This window comes from Oryx dammah, unplaced genomic scaffold (assembly GCF_014754425.2).
Source record: "Oryx dammah isolate SB20612 unplaced genomic scaffold, SCBI_Odam_1.1 HiC_scaffold_20, whole genome shotgun sequence".
In the NCBI taxonomy this organism is placed as follows: Eukaryota; Metazoa; Chordata; class Mammalia; order Artiodactyla; family Bovidae; genus Oryx; species Oryx dammah.
The window spans coordinates 41,152,756-41,174,328 of record NW_024070204.1 but is presented as its reverse complement, the minus strand read 5'-3'; positions in this window follow the sequence as shown (position 1 = coordinate 41,174,328).

Sequence of the window (21,573 nt, the reverse complement as noted above, 5' to 3'; positions counted from 1 at the left end):
AGGTCAAGGTGTCAACACAGTCATTTCTTTCTGAGGACCCTGAAGAAGAATCCGCTTCATTCTTCTCCCAAGCCTCTGGGGCTTCACTGGCAATCTTTCTGTTTCTTGTTTTGTCTTGTGTATCACCCCGATCTCTGCTTTTATCTTCAATGTGCACTTCTTGTGTGTGTGTCTGAGCTCAAATTTCTCCTTTTTGTAAAGATTCCATTGATATTAGTTAAGGATCCATCTTATTCCACTACGACTTCAGTTTAACTAATTATATTTTCAAAGACTGTTTCCAAATATAGTCACATTCTGAAGGACGAGGGGTTAAAACTTCATCACACGAATTTTGGGGAGATGCAAATTAACGGCTAAGACCTCCCTTTAAAGCACTCTTCCTCAAGGGTTCCATCAGCTCATATAGTCCTTATTATAGTCTGTTTTTTGTCCTGCTTCTTTCCATTTTCTAATGCCCAGGGCTCCCTTTTCCTGGGGTCATAGGTTATACCAGTAAGTTAAAAAGTGTGTGCGTGTGTTTGTGCATGTGTGTGTATATGCGTGTGTGTGTGCGCGTGTATTCACTACTTCATCAAACAAATAAATAGAAAACAGCTAATCTTTACCAAAAGATATCGAGGCTCCATGCAAAGGCTAAGAGATAGACAGTGCCTACAGATTATTCATACCATTGGTTCTTAACCTCTTTGAGCGATTATGGAAAGCTAAGGACATTCTTTCCCTCAAATACAAGTAAACATGAAAACACACAGCGTCTTGTGTATAATCTATGAAAATTACTAGATTACTTCTTGTAGTCTTTTTTTAAAACCTCCTAGATGTCTACTAACCCTGGATTAAGGATCTTTGGTCTCTTCTAAACTTTCTCAATCTCAGTATATTTAAAATTCTGTACAGGTAATTATTGGCTGTGAGAGGCTGGGCATTGCAGGATCTTAACAACATCTCTGGCCTCCACCCACCAGCTGCCAGTAGCACCCCCTGAGTTGTTAGAATCAGAGCTATCTCCAGATATTTCCAAATATCTCCTGGGGGCAAAGTCACTCCATGTGAGAACAATTGGCCTACAAAGAGGATTGACCCTTGAGCTCAAGTCAATTTACATAAACATTTGGTAAAGTTTGTGGAGAACAGTGTTAAGTAAATAAGTATGTAGAAAATCAGTCACTGTTAGATTAAGGGTAGCCAGAATATATGCAGTTGTATATTTGTTTGTTTGTTTTATCTTCACAGAAGCAAAGAGTATATGGCACTTTGTGAGTGTCCAGAAAGTATTTGCTTTTATGTTTATCTGTAGTTGTTTCTCCTCAAACCATTCACATTTAGTGGTAAAACAGAAAAATATACATCTAACCAAATTAAACGTTGCCCAAAGATGCTTCCTTTAGTGGGAATGGTGGAGGAGGGAGGGCAGCTGGAAATAATCCAGATATTTATGCCTTTAATAATACTGTAATGTTTGGATAAAAAGGTGATATAAGAGCAAAGAGACAACTGTTTAGTGTGCTAATGGCTGGGAAGTGGTTTATGGAACCACTTTTAGGAAAAAGTGGTTAGGATAAACATGGTTTATCCTAGTGTGGATAGGGGTAAGGTGTGAAAGGGTATATATGTGTCCAGTGTTCCTATTTATTTATTTGAATTTCAGGTGTATAACATAGTGATTTTATAGTTTTATACATTACCAAACGTCTAGTTAAAACCTGAAAGAAAGAAAATGTTAGTTGCCTGCTGCTGCTGCTGCTAAGTCGCTTCAGTCGTGTCCGACTCTGTGCGACCACATAGACAGCAGCCCAACAGGCTCCTCTGTCCCTGAGATTCTCCAAGAAAGAACACTGGAGTGGGTTGCCATTTCCTTCTCCAATGCATGAAAGTGAAAAGTGAAAGTGAAGTCGCTTAGTTGTGTCCAACTCTTAGCCACCCCATGGACTGTAGCCCACCAGGCTCCTTTGTCCATGGGATTTCCCAAGCAAGAATACTCCAGTAGGTAGCCATTTCCTTCTCCCAGGGATCTTCCTGACCCAGGGATAGAACCTGGGTCTCCTAAACTGCAGACAGATTCTTTACTGTCTGAGCCACCAGGGCAACCCAAATTACCATCTGTCACCATATAAATGATTTTTTTCCAGTAGTCATGTATGGATGTGAGAGTTGGACCATAAAGAAGGCTAAGTGTCAAAGAACTGATGCTTTTGAACTGTGGTGTTGAAGATGCTTGAGAATCCCTTGAACAGCAAGGAGATCATATCAGTCAATCCTAAAGAAATCAGTCCTGAATATTCATTGGAAGGACTAATGCTGACGCTGGCTCCAATACTCTGGACATCTGATGCAAAGAGCCAATTCATTGGAAAAGACCCTGATGCTGGGAAAGATTGAGGGTGGTAGGAGAAGGGAGCAACAGAGGAGGAGATGGTTAGATGGCATCATCGACTCAACGGACATGAGTCCGGAGCAAACTCCATTGAATGAGGGAAGTGAAGGACAGGGAAGCCTGGTATGCTGCAGTGCATGGGGTCATGAGAATTGGACATAACTGAGGGACTGAACAACAACCACATAAATTTATTAAAATATTATTGACCATATTCCTTATGTTGTACATTGCATTCCTGTAATTTATTTATTTTATAACTGGATGTTTGTATCTGTTAATCCTCATTCACCTATTTCTCTTATCCTCCACTCCACTCCCCTCTGTGTATTCTCTGACTCTATGACTATTTCTATTTTGTCATGTTTGTTCATTTGTTTTGTTTTAGATTTTATAAACAAAATCATATGACATTTTTCTTTCTCTTTCTGACTTATTTCACTTAGCAGAATACCCTGTAGGTCCATTCATGCCAAAAATGTCCACATTTCACTTTTTAAGGGCCGGGTAATTCTCCATTGTATATGCAAACACCACATCTTCTTTACTCATCCTTTTGTTGATGAAAACTTAGGTTGTTTCTAAAACCTGGCTACTATAAATAATCCTACAATGAACATATAGGTGCATGTATCTTTTTGAATTGGTCTTTTCATTTTCTTCAGATAAATATCCAGGAGTGAAATTGCTGGATTGTATGGAAGCTATATTTTTAATTTTTGAAGAATCTCCATATTATATGCCATACTGGCTGCAAAAATTTTTGTTCCCACCAATGGTGCATAAGGTTTCTCCTTTTTCCACACCCTTGCCAACACTTCTTATTTGTTGTCTTTTTGATAATAGCCATTCTGACAGGTGTGAGATGATATCTTGTAGTTTTTGACAAAATTCAAAAACTCTTAATGATTAAAAATATCCACAAAGTGGATATAGAAGAAACATATATGACAGCCCATAGCTCAGTGGTGAAAAGCTGGAAGGATAGGCTCTAAGATCAAGAACAAAAGAAGGATGCCTACTCTCTCCACCTTTATTCAACAGGGGATATTGCAAGTCCTAGCTACAGCAGTCAGATAGGAACAATAAATAATAGTAATCCAAATTGGAAAAGAAGAAAAATACCACTGTTTGCAGGTGACATAGTACTATATATAGAAAATCCACCAAAAAGCAATTAAAATTCACCAATGAATTCAGTTAAATTGCAAGGTAAAAAACTAATTTACAGAAATGTGTTTTTATACACTAACAATGAACTATCAAAAGAGAGATTAAGAAAACAATCCCATTTACAATTGCATCAAAAAATAAAATTTAACTAAAAAGGAAAAATGCCTGTACTTGGACAACTCTAAGACACTGATGGAAGAGATTGAAAAACAGAAAAAGTGTACTGTGCACATGGATTGGAAAAACTAATATTTTTGGAATGGTCATATTACCAAGACAATCCACAGATTCAATGCAATCTCTATCAAAATACCAATCGTATTTTTCATAGAACAAGAATCAGTTCAGTTCAGTTGCTCAGTAGTGTCTGACTCTTTGCAACACCATGGACTGCAGCACTCCAGGCTTCCCTGTCCATCACCAACTCCCAGAGCTTGCTCAAACTCATGTCTATCCAGTTGGTGATGCCATCCAACCATCTCATCTTCTGTCATCCCCTTCTCCTCCTGCCTTCAATCTTTTCCAGCATTAGGGTCTTTTCCAATGAATCAGTTCTTTTGCATCATGTGGCCAAACTATTGGAGCTTCAGCTTCAGTATCAGTCCTTCCAATGAATATTCAGGGTTAATTTCCTTTATGATTGACTTGTTTGATTTCCTGATTGACTGGAGAAGGGACTGGCAAACCATTTCAGTATTCTTGCCTTAAGAACCCAATAAACAGTATGAAAAGGCAAAAAGGGCTAGAATAAACTACTAAAATTAGTATAGAAACACAAAAGACCCCAAATAACTGAAACAATCTTAAATAAAAACAAAGCTGGAGGTAGCACGCTCCTTCATTTCAAACTATATTACAAAGCTATAATCAGAAGAGTGTGTTACTGGCACAAAACTGTTACTGGCACATAGATCAATATAATAGAATACAGAACCAAGAAATAAACCCAAAATTTTATGGCCAACTAATTTATGGAGGAGCCTGGTAGGCTGCAGTCCATGGGGTCGCTAAGAGTCAGACACGACTGAGTGACTTCACTTTCACTTTTCACTTTCATGCACTGGAGAAGGAAATGGCAGCCCACTCCAATGTTCTTGCCTGGAGAATCCCAGGGATGGCAAAGCCTGGTGGGCTGCCATCCGTGGGGTCGCACAGAGTCGGAAACAACTGAAGCGACTTGGCAGCAGCAATTTATGACAAGGGAGGCAAAATGGGGAAAGATGGCCTTTTTAATAAATACTGCTGAGAAACTAGACAGCTACATGAAAAAGAGTAAAACTGGACTAGCTGCTCACACCATATACAAAAATAAGCTCATAATGGATTAAAGACAAATATAAGACCAGAATCCATCAAAATTTTAATGGAAAGCATAGGCAATATACCATCTGACATGAGTTTTAGCAGTATTGTTTTGGATCCATCTTCTCAAGCAAAGGAAACAAAAGCAAAAATAAACAAATAAACTACATCAAACTAAGATGCTTTTGCATGGGAAAATAAACTATCAACAAAATGAAACAGCCACCAACTGAGTAGGAGAAGATATTCATAAATAAAAGATTGAAATATTGAAGGCAGGAAGAGAGGGGACAACAAAGGAAGAGATGGTTGGATGGCAACACCGACTCAATGGACAGGACTTTGAGTAAGCTCTGGGAGTTGGTGATGGACAGGGAAGCCTGGCAGGCTGCAGTCTATGGGGTCGCAAAGAGTTGGACACTATTGAGCGACTGAAATGAACTGAACTGAACTGAACTGAACTGAACTAAGGGGGTTAATATCCAAAATATACATAAGGTTCACACAACTCAACTTAAAAAAAAAAAACAGCATGATTAAAAACTGAGCAAAAGATCTGAATAGACCTTTTTTTCTTCACACACACATGCATAAAAGCATGCAGCTGGCAACCATAGGCACATGATAAAGGTGCTCAACACCACTAACCATCAGGAAAATGCAAATCAAAACCACAGTGAAGAAGTCTTTTCAATGCCCAATAACAGGTGATATTGTTAGTAGCTGGAAGCATGTAAGGTACAACAAATATCGTGACGATCAGTTCTTTGTTGAGTGACTTTTGCCATAGAAGGGGCACAGCTGTCAGATGACTAACGGTCCAGAAATTTGAAAACATGACACAGATGAGTTTCAAGGGCCATGATGTTGCTGCCAGTGTTTGGTGATCGAATTGGAAAAGCAACATCATAAACTGAAAAAATTGTCAGGAGGCACTGTGAAAAGCCCAGAAGCTCAAGATTCAGCCTGAAGTGGAAGGCCCTTGCTGTGTGGCTTCTCTCATCATAAGAAAAATGGTGAAACTCTGGGCAGGAATAGATGGATGGCATGATTCAAGGTAACCTCTGAAATAGCAATAGACTGTTGAATTGTTTCTCTTTTGCACTGTCATGACAGTTTTTGTTTCATCTCTTTATTTGTGCACTTTTTGTTTTGGGGGTGGTAGTGTGGTCCTCAATGGCTTGCTTACTTCCTCAGGCACAAGGATACTCACATCACAAGTGCTGACCATCTCAAGTGCCTGAGCACCCTGCTCTGAGAGTTTCTCTCATTCCAACATTCTAGATGATCCACTCATTCCAACTACCAGACAAAAGTGCTGTGCCCTAGTTAGGGGAAGGGTAGTGAAGCCAGATATTTCCTCTTCTCATGGCTGGAAGTTCCAACCCACAATGGTTGTATGACACCCAAAAGTATTGCAATCCCAAAGCAGGATGCGAGAAACAGGGGCTGAGTGAGAGACTTGTTCTCAGTGGTCTGTGCTCAGTACAGCATGGCAATAGTGGCCTGGAGTGCAGATCCCTACCAGTTGTGAATGTGGGTAACAATCACATGGAATGAGGTGGTCAACAACCAGTCCAGGGGAATCAAGGGCACAGCAGGAGCTGAGATCACTGTGGGCCATAGCTCTGGGTTATTGATGCATATTCTATGATCTCATCAGAATTTAATTATAAAACACAAACTCAGAGATAAAACTACTAAGCTTTTTAAGATGGTAGCCAGAGACCACTTGCCTTCAGTAAATGTTACCACTCCTGCATTCACACCGTATATTCTAGCAACACAAACTCCCTCCTGTTGGCTTTTGTGATGACTAACCTTGATGAGCAATACTTTGGTTGATTTTTTCCTCCATAAACTTTAAATTTAAGCATCAGTATTATTTCTTTTGTGATGCCTTCTACCTCTGGAGGTAGTTAGGAATTACTTCTCTGAGTTTTTGTAACACTTGTTTCCCCTCTCATGGCACCAATCACTAGAATGTAATTTCCTACTTACTGGTTTACTTTTCCTCCTAGACTTTAAATATCTGTAATAAGAGGTGGATAAATACTTGTTGAATGAATAGCTCTGTTGAAGGTTCATTTTGAACATAGTTAAATTTGTAGCAAAGAGTTTACAGAATAATATTTAACATTTAATCAAGCCCTTATTTTGTTCAATGTAGCAAATGCTATATTCTATATAGTGTCATCAGTTTTAGCCTATTCAGTTTAAAAATCCAAGTAGTGTTAACTTAAGGAAAAATAACTTTCTACCCGTACTATGAATAGTATATTTTTGGAGTCCTTACACAACCAAGAAAATTTTTCCTCACAAATGATAATTTGCCAAAGGGTAAAACTTGGTTTTACCAGGTTTTTTTTGGCAGGAAAATGATGGCAAACCTAGACAGGGTGTAGAAAATCAGAGACATTACTCTACCAACAAAGGTCCATATAGTCAAGGCTATGGTCTTCCCAGCAGTCACATACAGTTGTGAGAGTTGGACCATAAAGAAGGCAGAGTGCCAAAAAAAACTGACACTTTTGAAATGTGGTGCTGGAGAAGGCTCCTGAAAATCCCTTGGAGAGCAAGGAGTTCAAACCAATCAATCTTAAATGAGATCAACCCTGAATATTCACTGGAAGGACTGATGCTGAAGCTGAAGCTGAAGCTCCAGTATTTTGGTCATCTGATGAAAACAGATGACTCATTGGAAAAGTCCTTGATGCTGGGACAGATTGAGGGTTGAAGGAAAAGAGGGCATCATGAGATGGCTGGGTGACATCATTGTTGCAATGAACATGAACTTGGGCAAACTCCCGAAGATGGTGAGGGACAGGGAAGCCTAGAGTGCTGCAGTCCATGGAATTTCAAAGAGTCAGCCATGACTAGGCAACGGAACAACAGCAATAGAAAAACTGAGTTACAAATTTTTCTTCATAATTTCATAGATTTTTGTTTATTAACAATTAATTTCTGGCTTTTAATATCACAAAGAAGTCTGAATCTTAACCTGAATTTTGCCCCCTTTTTTTGCCCACCCAGGAATCACATTAAGAACAGAGATGAAGTATGTGATTTGACTGCTTGAACTAAACAGTGGGATTTAATTCAGATATGTCTAAATTGTGGTTATTTCTGAATGATTATAGAATATTTACTTGTTCTTGAAATGAAAAGAAGTTTCAAATATATGTTTATATGTGGTTCTATCTTTACTATATCTTTTCTGAGCGAAACAAGTCCTTTTAGTCTTCATACTTAAATTATTTTTTAAAGTTAGGACAATGTTAGCACTAAGGAGCACTTTTATCACTAAACCTCTTTCAATTTTGATGATTCTTCTTTAGGAGTTCTTCTTTTTTTGCTTGTCATGTTCTATCATCTTTATTTCCATGGTTTTTAATCCTATTCTTGGGCTTCCCAAGTGGCACAGTGGTAAAGAATTTGCTTGCCAATAATTGAGAGGTGGGTTTGATCCCTGGGTCCTGAAGATCCCCTGAAGAAGGAAATGACAACCCACTCCAGTATTCTTGCCTGTTCTTCCCATGTACAGAGGAACCTGGCAGGCTACAGTCCATGCAGTTGCAAAGAGTCAGCCATGACTCAGTACACACACACACACACACACACACACACATCCTACTTTTTCTCTACATTCAGACCCAACATGATTCAAATCTTCTTTTGCCTATTATAGTTCTTACATTTTCTAATTAAAATTTTATTTCTAGTATTTTGTTTTCAGTCTAGATATAACCTTTTATATCTTTCTGTATCTTTTGGTTATAGTTGAATCTCAACCATTCCCCTTTTAATAGCATCAAACTTCATGGAGTTGTACACTGCTTAGCACAGTTCTTAAAATATGAAAAAAAAGTGAAAGCATTAGTTGCTCAGTTGCCTCTGTGGCCCCACGGACTGTACCCCGCAAGTCTCCTCTGTCCATGGAATTCTCCGGACAAGAATACTGGAGTGGATAGACATTAACTTCTCCAGGAGATCTTCCTGCCCCAGGAATTGAAACCCTATTAAAAGCAGTTCTCAGAAAATGGCATCACAAAGGTCATAGAGGTGCCTTCAGGCAAATGCTATTCACTCTGTAAAATTCAAGCCTGAAAGAGCCAGAAAAATTAACATGCTCAATGTATTTGCTCAGTCTCTCAATTGCATCTGACTCCTTGTGACCCCATGGACTGTAACCCACCAGGCTTCTCTGTTCATGGGGATTCTTCAGGCAAGAGTATTGGATTGGGTTTCCATTCCCTTCTGCAGGGGATCTTCCCCACCCAGGAATCACATTAAGAAGAGAGATGAAGTATGTGATTTGACTGCTTGAACTAAACAGTGGGATTTAATTCAGATATGTCTAAAACAAAGCCATACAAATTCACACTGAGGAATTTCACAAGAAACATGCCAGGGTTTGACATGACTCATCTGAAATATCTTGACTGTGTACATTTGTTGGTTATTTCTTAATAAAAATTTGGACACTCCAATAACTCAGTAATATCCTTAAGCATTAAGCATTCCACCATGGAGACAAGATACACCATCTCATATTAAGAGGGGCTATATTCTTTCCTTTCCATTCTGATGAGACAAATCATGGGTGGAGACTCAGTGAAGCACTGAAATCAGATTGATTATATTCTCTGCAGCAAAAGATGGAGAAGCTAGATACAGTCAACAAAAACAAGACCAGGAGCTGACTGTGGCTCAGATCATGAACTCCTTATTACCAAATTCAGACTTAAATTGAAGAAAGCAGGGAAAACTGCTAGACCATTCAGGTATGACCTAAATCAAATCCCTTATGATTATACAGTGGAAGTGAGAAACAGATTTAAAGGACTAGATCTGATAGATAGAGTGCCTGATGAACTATGGAATGAGGTTCGTTACATTGTACAGGAGACAGGGATCAAGACCATCCCCATGGAAAAGAAATGCAGAAAAGCAAAATGGCTGTCTGGGGAGGCCTTACAAATAGCTGTGAAAAGAAGAGAAGTGAAAAGCCAACGAGAAAAGGAAAGATATAAGCATCTGAATGCAGAGTTCCAAAGAATAGCAAGAATAAATAAGAAAGCCTTCTTCAGCGATCAATGCAAAGAAATAGAGGAAAACAACAGAATGGGAAAGACTAGAGATCTCTTCAAGAAAATTAGAGGTACCAAGGGAACATTTCATGCAAAGATGGGCTTGATAAAGGACAGAAATGGTCTGGACCTAACAGAAGCAGAAGATATTAAGAAGAGATGGCAAGAATATACAGAAGAACTGTACAAAAAGGATCTTCATGACCCAGATAATCAAGATGGTGTGATCACTCACCTAGACCCAGACATCTTGGAATGTGAAGTCAAGTGGGCCTTGGAAAGCATCACTACGAACAAAGCTAGTGGAGATGATGGAATTCCAGTTGAGCTATTTCAAATCCTGAAAGATGATGCTGTGAAAGTGCTGCACTCAATATGCCAGCAAATTTAAAAAACTCAGCAGTGGCCACAGGACTGGAAAAGGTCAGTTTTCATCCCAATCCTAAAGAAAGGCAATGCCAAAGAATGCTCAAACTACCGCACAATTGCACTCATCTCACATGCTAGTAAAGTAATGCTCAAAATTCTCCAAGCCAGGCTTCAGCAATACGTGAACCGTGAACTTCCTGATGTTCAAGCTGGTTTTATAAAAGGCAGAGGAACCAGAGATCGAATTGCCAATATCCTCTGGATCATGGAAAAAGCAAGAGAGTTCCAAAAAAAAAAAAACATCTATTTCTGCTTTATTGACTATGCCAAAGCCTGTGACTGTGTGGATCACAATAAACTGTGGAAAATTCTGAAAGAGATGGGAATACCAGACCACCCAACGTGCCTCTTGAGAAATCTGTATGCAGGCCAGGAAGCAACAGTTAGAAATGGACATGGAACAACAGACTGGTTCTAAATAGGAAAAGGAGTACGTCAAGGCTGTATATTGTCACCCTGCTTATTTAACTTCTATGCAGAGTACATCATGAGAAACACTGGGCTGGAAGAAGCACAAGCTGGACTCAAGATTGCCGGGAAAAATATCAATAACCTTAGATATGCAGATGACACCACCCTTATGGCAGAAAGTGAAGAAGAACTAAAAAGCCTCTTGATGAAAGTGAAAGAGGAGAGTGAAAAAGTTGGTTTAAAGCTCAACATTCAGAAAACTAACATCATGGCATCCGGGCCCATCACTTCATGGGAAATAGATGGGGAAACAGTAGAAACAGTGTCAGACTTTATCTTTTTGGGCTCCAAAATCACTGCAGATGGTGACTGCAGCCATGAAATTAAAAGATGCTTACTCCTTCGAAGGAAAGTTATGACCAACCTAGATAGCATATTCAAAAGCAGAGACATTACTTTGCCCACTAAGGTCCATCTAGTCAAGGCTATGGTTTTTCCAGTAGTCATGTATGGATGTGAGAGTTGGACTGTGAAGAAGGCTGAGCGCCAAAGCGTTGATGCTTTTGAACTGGAGTTAGTGTTGGAGAAGACTCTTGAGAGTCCCTTGGACTGCAAGGAGATCCAACCAGTCCATTCTGAAGGAGATCAGTCCTGGGATTTCTTTGGAAGGAAAGATGCTAAAGCTGAAGCTCCAGTACTTTGGCCACCTCATGCGAAGAGTTGACTCATTGGAAAAGACTTTGATGCTGGGAGGGATTGGGGGCAGGAGGAGAAGGAGATCACTGAGGATGAGATGGCTGGATGGCATCATGGTCTCGATGGACGTGAGTTGAGTGAACTCCGGGAGTTGGTGATGGACAGGGAGGCTTTGCATGCTGCGATTCATGGGGTTGCAAAGAGTCTGACATGTCTGAGTGACTGAACTGAACTGAACTGAACTCTATTCTTTCCTTTCCATTCTGATGAGACAAAACATGGGTGGAGACTCAGTGAAGCCAAGATTATGGGTTAAATGCAGAATTTCCTCTTACATTCTACCCACTTGACTGTGAACTTAATGCTGGAGAGGCCATGTTATATTGAGTTGATTGATGTAAAACTTCAAAACAAATAAATCCAAAATCAGTCTCTCCTGCCTAGTGCTTCCCTCTAATTAATGTGTTGGAACTCATGTTGTTGTTGTTCTGTAGCCACTCTGTGGATCAGTTAAAGCATTTGGCTTCACCATATCCAGAGCCCAAAACTGAGCAATTGTCCCATTGAGCACATTTGACTGCATATTGACACAAATAACTGTAAAAACTACGTCAGGGTTATTGGAGTGAAAAACAGAATATTCTTTTTCATGGTTAAAGAAATCAGAATTCTTTACCTGATAACTGAAATGGACTAAATATTCTGGGGAAAATAAAATAAAGGATAAACACTTTTGAGAAAGCCAAAGGACCTTTTTATATATGGACGTTAATTAAACATGAAATCCTTGAATACTAATTAAAGGGCATTTTCTACATTGTAAGAGGCCCTTTCTTAGGTAATTATAATATTTCACTTTTTTTTAATTCAGTTTATTGGGCTCTCAGGTTTGCCTCATAATTGGACAGGTTAGATATCAAATAAGACAAAATGATACATAAAAGGTAAAACAAAATGATATCCATTGGTAAGTACAGACATGAAGGCTGTAGGCTCTTCAAGGCTAAGAGAAGACGTGTTCTGATATTCTGCTGGAAAATTCTGAAATGCTGCAAAGTAAGGGTGCCACAGTGTTCACCCAGACGTTTCTATTACTTCTCCTATGTAACATTTGTTTGTTCTAAGGGAGATCATTAATACTGATTGCAATGCTGTGGAGGGGCAGGGGGAATCAAATGTCTCTGAACTCCAGGGATTTTATTAAACTCTGTGTGACCTGTGCATCAGAATTTGCATCACATGAGTTTTCAGGACTTCAAGGATCAACTATTCTCTTCCTGGTGTCACCACTCACAAGCAGGAAACAAAGTCAAATAAAGGATCCTCTTCCAGTAGTTTCAAAATTATAGACATATATGTGTATGTGCATAAAATATTTTTAAGTCATGAGATATGCCATATATATAAAGCCTGTATGTATAGTTCAAAGAATACATATAAAGTGAACACTCATGTAAGCACTACTCACGCTAAGATATAGAACATTCCAGTCCCAAGCACCATGGTGTGCCCTTGTCTGACCATAATTTCATTCTTTCCCATCAAGGAATCCTTATTTTCATCTTATTTCTTTAAATCTAACACTATAATTTAGTTTTGATTTAGGTTTGGAACTTTTAAAAAATAAAATCAAACTATATATTAATATTTTTCCATCCTTTGTAACTTACTGCTAAATGTTTACCTGTAGACTTCCATTTGGGTATATAATGGAGTAACTGGTATTAGACTTTCTGAGAAAGCTATACAAAATATGTGAAACAATGTTTTCAGGCATCTACAACAGGCCAGACAAGACTGTAATCCCTGAGAAAGTGGTGGAAACCAGTGAGCCCAGTAACTGGTTCAGATTTCTCTGCCTGTGGATGCTTTCTGGACTAAAGAGACAAAGATCAGAGTTAAGGAAGACTAAGGAAGTAAGGATTCATAGTGCAGAAAAGCAAATAGGAGAGCAAATAGAAAAAGCTCTCTAGAAATCTGCATAGCTCCTTTGAGTTTTTGGCTGAGTATTAAACTGTGTTTGTGTAGAGTGAAACTCCATAAGGCCAGGCCAAATATAACTACTAGACAAAGACTATCTACCCGGGAGCTGTAGGCTAAACAATTTCAGTAATTAACACTGGGATAGGAGATGTTTGAATTCTGACTAGCTTGAATGAAATATAGAAATAAAAAAGGTACTGATGAACCTATATTTAGGGCAGGAATAGAGGAGCAGAAGTAGAGAGTGGATTTATGGATACAGCAAGGAATGGAGAAGGTGGGACAAATTGAGAGTAACATTGACATACATAGACTACCATACATAAAATAGACAGCTAGTGGGAAGCTGCTGTATAGTACAGGTACTCAGCATGGTACTCTCTGATAACCCAGAGGGGTGGGATGTGGGTGGGGGTAGAGGGACGCTCAGGAGGGAGGGGACATATGTTTGTTGTACAGCAGAAACTAACACAACTTTATAAAGTAATTATTCTCCAATTGAAAGAAAAAGAAACTTGTTAAACATGCAGGGTATATAATAGTAACTCTAGAAGGGTCTTGGAAAAGGCAATGGCACCCCACTCCAGTACTCTTGCCTGGAAAATCCCATGGACGGAAGAGCCTGGTAGGCTACAGTCCATGGGGTCGCTAAGAGTCAGACACGACTGAGCAACTTCACTTTCACTTTTCACCTTCATGCATTGGAGAAGGAAATGGCAACCCACTCCAGTGTTCTTGCCTGGAGAATCCCAGGGACCGGGGAGCCTGGTGGGCTGCCGTCTTATGTGGTCGCACAGAGTCGGACAAGACTGAAGCGACTTAGCAGCGGCAGCAGCCACAGAAGGATCTCGCTTTAGTGGTAAAGCTAAACTAGCTTTAGAGTAAAGGCTATCTAGATGCCCTGACCCCTAACAAAGTTTAAAAGCAAGCTTCAAAAGATTCAAGCTTATCTATAATTAATTTGATCACCCATCAAAATAAGCTTCAATACTCTTTAAAGGAAAATAATAAAATCCAGAAACTCAACCATGTAGCAGTTAGGATCTCATAAAACATGACTACACATGTATAAAAATAGGAAAATGTTGCCCACAGGCAATGGAAATCTCAGTCAATAGATAGAGACTCAGAAATATTAGAGATAATGAGATTAGCAGACAAGGACTTTCAAAAATCTATGTTACATATGCTAAGTATTTGAAGGAAAATGAACATAAAGAAGAGAGAAATGAAAGATGTTTCTTAAAACCACAATGGAATTTCTAAAATAAAAAATTGAAAGGAGAAATAGACATATCCACAGTTATGACTGAATACTTCAACAATCATAAGGGATATGATTTAGGTCATACCTGAATGGTCTAGTGGATTTCCCTACTTTCTTCAATTTCAGTCTGAATTTGGCAATAAGGAGTTCATGATCTGAGCCACAGTCAGCTCCCGGTCTTGTTTTTGCTGACTGTATAGAGCTTCTCCATTTTTGGCTGCAAAGAATATAATCAATCTGATTTCAGTGTCGACTATCTGGTAATGTCCATTTGTAGAGTTTTCTCTTGGGTTGTTGGAAGAGGGTGTTTGCTATGACCAGTGAGTTTTCTTGGCAGAACTCTATTAGCCTTTGCCCTGCTCCATTGTGTACTGGAAGGCCAAATTTGCCTTCAGGGTTACTCCAGGTGTTTCTTCACTTCCTACTTTTGTATTCTAGTCCCCTATAATGGAAGGTCTTGTAGGTCTTCATAGAACTGTTCAACTTGAGCTTCTTCAGTGTTACTGGTCATGTATGGATGTGAAAGTTGGACTATAAAGAAAGCTGAGCACAGAATTGATGCTTTTGAACTGTGGTGTTGGAGAAGACTCTTGAGAGTCCCTTGGACTGCAAGGAGATCCAACCAGTCCATCCTAAAGGAGACCAGTCCTGGGTGTTCATTGGAAGGACTGATATTGAAGCTGAAACTCCAGTACTTTGGCCACCTGATGCAAAGAGTTGACTCATTTGAAAAGACCCTATTGCTGGGAAAGATTGAGGGCAGGAGAAGAAGGGGATGACAGAGGATGAGATGGTTGGATGGCATCACTGACTCAATGGACATGGGTTTGGGTGGACTCTGGGAGTTGGTGATGGACAGGGAGGCATGGCATGCTGTGGTTCATGGGGTCCAAAGAGTTGGACACGACTGAGCGACTGAACTGAACTTCAATAGTCCTCTTTCAGGAAGTAAGTAAACAAGGAAACAGAAAAGTTGGTAGGAAAATTGAACATCTCTACTAATTGGTCAAATGGAGATTTACAAATGAGATTTATATATTGATGTTTAAAAATACACTCTTTTTAAGAATGTATCAAGATGCACTCTTTTCAAGAGCACATAGAATATTCACCAATATAGACTAAACAGTAAAATATAAAACAAGTAGCAATAAATTTAATAATTGAAATAATATAAAATATATGGTTTGACTATATGAATCTGTGCAGAAATCAATTTAAAAAATCAGAAAACCCTAAACTATTTTGAAACTAAGCAATGCAATTCAGAATAACCTATAAGTCAAAAATATCACAAAGGAATTAGAAAATATTTTTAATTAAATTGTAATGGGAAAAAGATAAACATCAAAATTCAAGGTGTGTAGCTGAAGTGCTACTTGTAGTAAATTTTACAGATTTAAATATATCTATTAGAAAAGAAAGACAAGTAAAATTAGTTATCTAAGCTTTAAACTTAAACAGGTAAAGAAAAATCCAGTGAATTAAAGGAAAAAAAAGATGAAAATATCAAAGAGTGGAAATTAAGAAAACTTTAAAATGAACAGAAAAAAGGAAAATGAATAACATCAGAAACTGATTCTTTGAAAAATCAATTAGAACTTTATATCTTTGACTAAAAAAATGAAAAATTAGAAATAAACTCTAATTACCAATATTAGATATGAAAAGGCTTATCAACACAGAACCTATAGGTATTCAAAAGATAATGAACTAAAATGGGCTTCCTTTGTCACTCAGTGGTAAATAATCTGCCTGCAATGCAGGAGATGGAGAAGATGGAAGTAAGATCCCTGGGTCCGGAAGATCCTCTGAAGGAGGAAATGGCACATATCCTGTATTCTTGCATGGAGAATTGCTGGAAAATCCTGGCAGGCTACAGTCCATAGGGTCACAAAAAAGTTGTACATGGCTTAGTATACACAAGGAAACATAATAAACAACTTTGTGGCAATAAATTCAAGTTGACAAATTCCCTAAGACACTAATTTATAAACTGACAAAAGAATATAACACATAAAAAAGAATAAAATTTGCTAGTAAAGAATCTCTCTTCAAAGAACATTTCAGAATCTGATGGCTTTGTAGACAATTCTACCAAAAATTTAATATAAAAATATCAACTTTACACAAATCCTTTGAAAAAAAGGGAGCGGAAATGCTTCCAAATTCATTTTACAAAGCCAGTATTGTCTTAAAATCAAATCCAGCAGAGACATAACAATGAAAGAAAATTACAGAGATCCCTTATGAACATTGTCACCCTGCTTATTTAACTTATATGCAGAGTGCATCATGTGAAATGCTGGGCTGGATGACATAAGCAGGGATCAAGATTGCTGGGAGAAATATTAATAACCTCTATATGCAGATGACCCCACTCTTATGCAGAAAGCAAACAGGAATTAAAGTGCCTCTTGATGAAGGTGAAAGACGAGAATGAAAAAACTGGCTTAAAACTCAACATTCAAAAAAAAAAAAACTAAGATCATGGCATCCAGTCCCATCACCTCATGGCAAATAGATGGAGAAACAGTGTCAGACTTTATTTCTTGGGCTTCAAAATCACTGCAGATGATTACTGCAGCCACAAAACTGAAAGAAACTTTCTCCTTGGAAGAAAAACTATGACAAAACTAGACAGTGTATTAAAAAGCAGAAACATTACTTTGCCAACAAAGATTTATCTAGGCAAAGCTATGGTTTTCCCAGTAGTCACATATGGATGTGAGAGTTGGACCATAAAGAAGGCTGTATACCAAAGAATTGATACTTTCAAGCTGTGGTATTGGAGAAGACTCTTGAGAATCCCTTAGACTGCAAGGAGATCCAGCCAGTCAATCCTAAAGGAAATCAGTCCTGAATATTCACTGGAAGGACTGATGCTGAAACTGAAACTCCAATACTTTGGCCACCTGATGCGAAGAGCTGACTCATTGGAAAAGACTCATGCTGGGAAAGATTGACGGCAGGAGGAGAAGGGAATGACAGAGGACAAGATGGTTGGATGGCATCACCAGTTCAATGGACATGAGTTTGAGCAAGTTCCAGGAGTTGGTGATGAACAGGGAAGCCTGGCATGCTGCAGTCATGGGGTCGCAAAGAGTCGGATACAACTCAGTGAATGAACAACAATTTATGAACATAATCATGAAAGTTCTTAACAAAATATTATCAAACTGACTCCAACATCATAAAAATGGAGCAAGATGGAGTTTATCCCAGAAATGAAAAGATGGTGTGTTATAAAAAAAATCAAGGTAATTTACTATATTAGCAAAATAACTGAAGAGCATATAATCATTTTAAAATATGCAAAATTCAATATCCATTCATAATCAAAGCTCTCAGCAAACTAGGAATAATAGCACGTTCTTTTCAATATGCATCTAATGTGCAATTGATGAAAGAATTAACCAACCTCTCTGAAGATTAAGAATAAGACAAAACTGTCTATCTTCACCATCACTATTCAACGCTTATGGTAGAGGTCCTTATCAGTGCAATAAGGTGAGAAAAATATTACAATATAGATGGGAGGATAGATGATATATAAGTCAAAGGATTAATAAATAGATATAAAGAGAAAATAGAGAAATTGATTAGAATTAAATAAAATGGCCTTTATTCATAGACAATATAATCATATATGTAGAACATCCTATGTGTTAGTATCCTGCTATAATTAACATCTTAAATTAAGCAATAAATGGAATACCATAGTCATGTGTTGGAAGATTCAATGTTTTTCAACCTTCAGTCCTCCCCAAATTCAATTGAATACCATCAAGTTAGCACAGGTTGTTTTGGTAGAAATGGAAGATAATTTTCAGATTTATACATAAACACAAAAGGCCCAAAATAGCCAGAACAATTTTTTAAAAACAGGACAAATTTACAGAAATTTTCCTATCTTTTTAAAAGATATATCATAATGTTGCAGTAATCACGACAGTGTGGAAGTAGCATAGCACACATATATACACACTCAGTAAATTTTGATGTCAGTTCCTTGGTAATTGTAAATTTTAAATGTTGTCTTTTCAACAAATGATACTGACACGATTGGATATCCATAGACCAAAAATAATGAAATTCAACCCTATAGCACAGCAGATACAAAAATAAACTTGAAATCTAGAAAATACTTAAAAGTAGGACCTAAAACTATAGAACTTCTAAAAGCAAACATAGAAAAATATTTGTGACTTTGGAGTAGGCAAATATTTAATAGGATACTAAATATACTGACTAGTAAAAAATGGATAAATTAAACTTTAGTACAATTTAAAAATCTGCTCATTGAAAAATACTATGCTAATATGAAAAGATAAGTTATGAGTTGAAATAAATTCTTCCCAACATGTATATCTTACAATGTGTAAAGAATTTTCAACCACATAATAACCCAATAAATGGGGCAAAATATTTGAATAAACACAGTATCAAAGAAGATATACAAATAAAGAACATGAAAAAATACCCAATATGAATTAAACCACAATGCTTTACTGTTGCATAGCTACTAAAATGACTAAAATTATAAAGACTAGGAATACCAAAGTGTTAATGAAGACGTGGGAAAATTTAAGCTTTTATACATGGCTCTTGGAAATGTAAAATGGTATAACCACCCTGGAAAACAACATAGTAGTTTCTGTGTAGTCAAAAATTTATTTATTATGTGACTCTGCAATTACTCTCCTAGGCATTTACCCTGAGAAATGAAAACGTATGTTTACAAAAAGATGGGTACACACCTAGCAGCTTTATTTTTCATAGTGGATAACTAGAAGAAACACAAATGTACACCAACAAGTAAATCTGTAAGCAAGTTTTGCAACTGTTATACAATGAAATTAATACTTAAATTTATACTTATGTCAATTTTTACTTGATACAAACAGAACACAACATGTACAAAGCTCAAAAATTGAGTAAAAGAAGTCAGACACAAAAGAGAACATACTGGATTATTTCATTTACATGAAATCCAGTAGACGTAAATTTAACCTATGGCATAATAAAGCATGTCAGTTTTTACCCGAGGTGTGGGATAAGGGAATAGGATTAAGTGCAAAGAGAAATATGGAAGCTTTGGGAGGTGACGGACATGTGCTACCTGTGCTCCCTGTTTACCAGGCTGGTGTTTATATAGGTATATAATTTTCATAACTCATGGAGCTGCATGATTAAAATAGATGCATATTTTGTTTTCTGACCTTTGTTGTTCAGTCACTCATTTGTGTCCGATTCTTTGCGACCCCATGGACTGCAGCACACCAGGCTTCCCTGTCCATCTTCTCCCAGAGCTTGCTTGGATTCTTGTCCACTGAGGCAGTGATGCCACCCAATCATCTCTTTCTTTGTTGTCCCCTTCTCCTCCTGCCTTCAATCTTTCCCAGCATCAGGGTCTTCTCTAATGAGTTGGCTCTTTGCATCAGGTGGCCAAAATATTGGAACATCAGCTTCAGTATCAGTCCTTCCAGTGAATATTCTGGACTGATTTCCTTTAGGATGGACTGGTTTGATCTCCTTGCAATCTAAGGGACTCTCAGGAGTCTTCAACACCACAGTTCAAAAGCATCAATTAATTCTTCAACGCTCAGCCTTCTTTATGGTCCAACTCTCAGAACCATACATGACTACTGGAAAAACCATAGCTTTGACTAGACAGACCTTTGTCAGCAAAGTAATGTCTCTCCTTATTTTTTTAATACACTGTCTAGGTTTATCATCTTCCAAGGAGAAAGCGTCTTTTAATTTCATTGCTGCATTCACCATCTGCAGTGATTTTGGAGCCCAGAAAATAAAATCTGTCACTGTTTCCATTGTTTCCCCATCTATTTGCCATGAAGTGATGGGATCAGATGCCATGATCTTTGCTTTTTGAATTTGAGTTTTAAGCCAGCTTTTTCACTGTCCTCTTTCACCTTCATCGAGAGGCTCTTTAGTTCCTCTACATTTTCTGCCATAAGGGTGGTATCATCTGCATATCTGAGGTTATTGATATTTCTCCCAGCATCTTGATTCTGACTTGTGCTTCATTCTGAAGTTTATGCATTATTAAAGTTAAGGTAAATTGTTTTAAATGTTTTAATCAATACATTTAAAAAGTAAAAATCTAGAAATATTTTCAAGTTTTATTTAATCAGAAATGAATCTTCCCTAATATGCCCCTTCTTAAACATAAGGCAAAATTGCAAATTAACTCACATTTATCCAGTATATATTCTCTTTGGCCAGATGTCTCAGTTTTCGGCACTTAGACTTTCCACTTCCTATGTCGCTGTTTTCCAACTTGCTTCTTTGTGATCAGTTCAATTCAGTTCGGTTGCTCAGTTGTGCTCTTTGTGATCCTACGGACTGCAGCACGCCAGGCTTCTTTGTGTTAATGAAGCTATTTTAAGATAAGACACTGGCCAACAGCTGTCTGTTTCTTTCAGTATAGTGACAGGGGAAATAAACATTTCCTGTTCTTCCTCTACTAATGCCGGGCCACGTTCAGTAAGCTCTTTGGTTACTGTCATAGGTAGCAGCCTGTCTTTTCTGATGTTAAAACTGCATTAATCCATCTGATAAAGGGCAGTTTGAGGAAGGGAGCACAGCTCAGGACTCTTTAATCTGTCAAGTCCTATTTTCTTTTACCTTTGAAATGTTCCAGAATTCTTTTTCCAATCTGTCATAGACAAGTCTAACATCCCACCCGAGAGTTTACATTAACTTTTAATAGTATTATTGGCAGACATAAAGTCAATTTACAAAGAAGTTTGTCATCTATGTGTTTTTGTATTACTAGTATTCCAATTGTGTTATAAATTTGCCTTTTCTGTCTCTGTTAATGG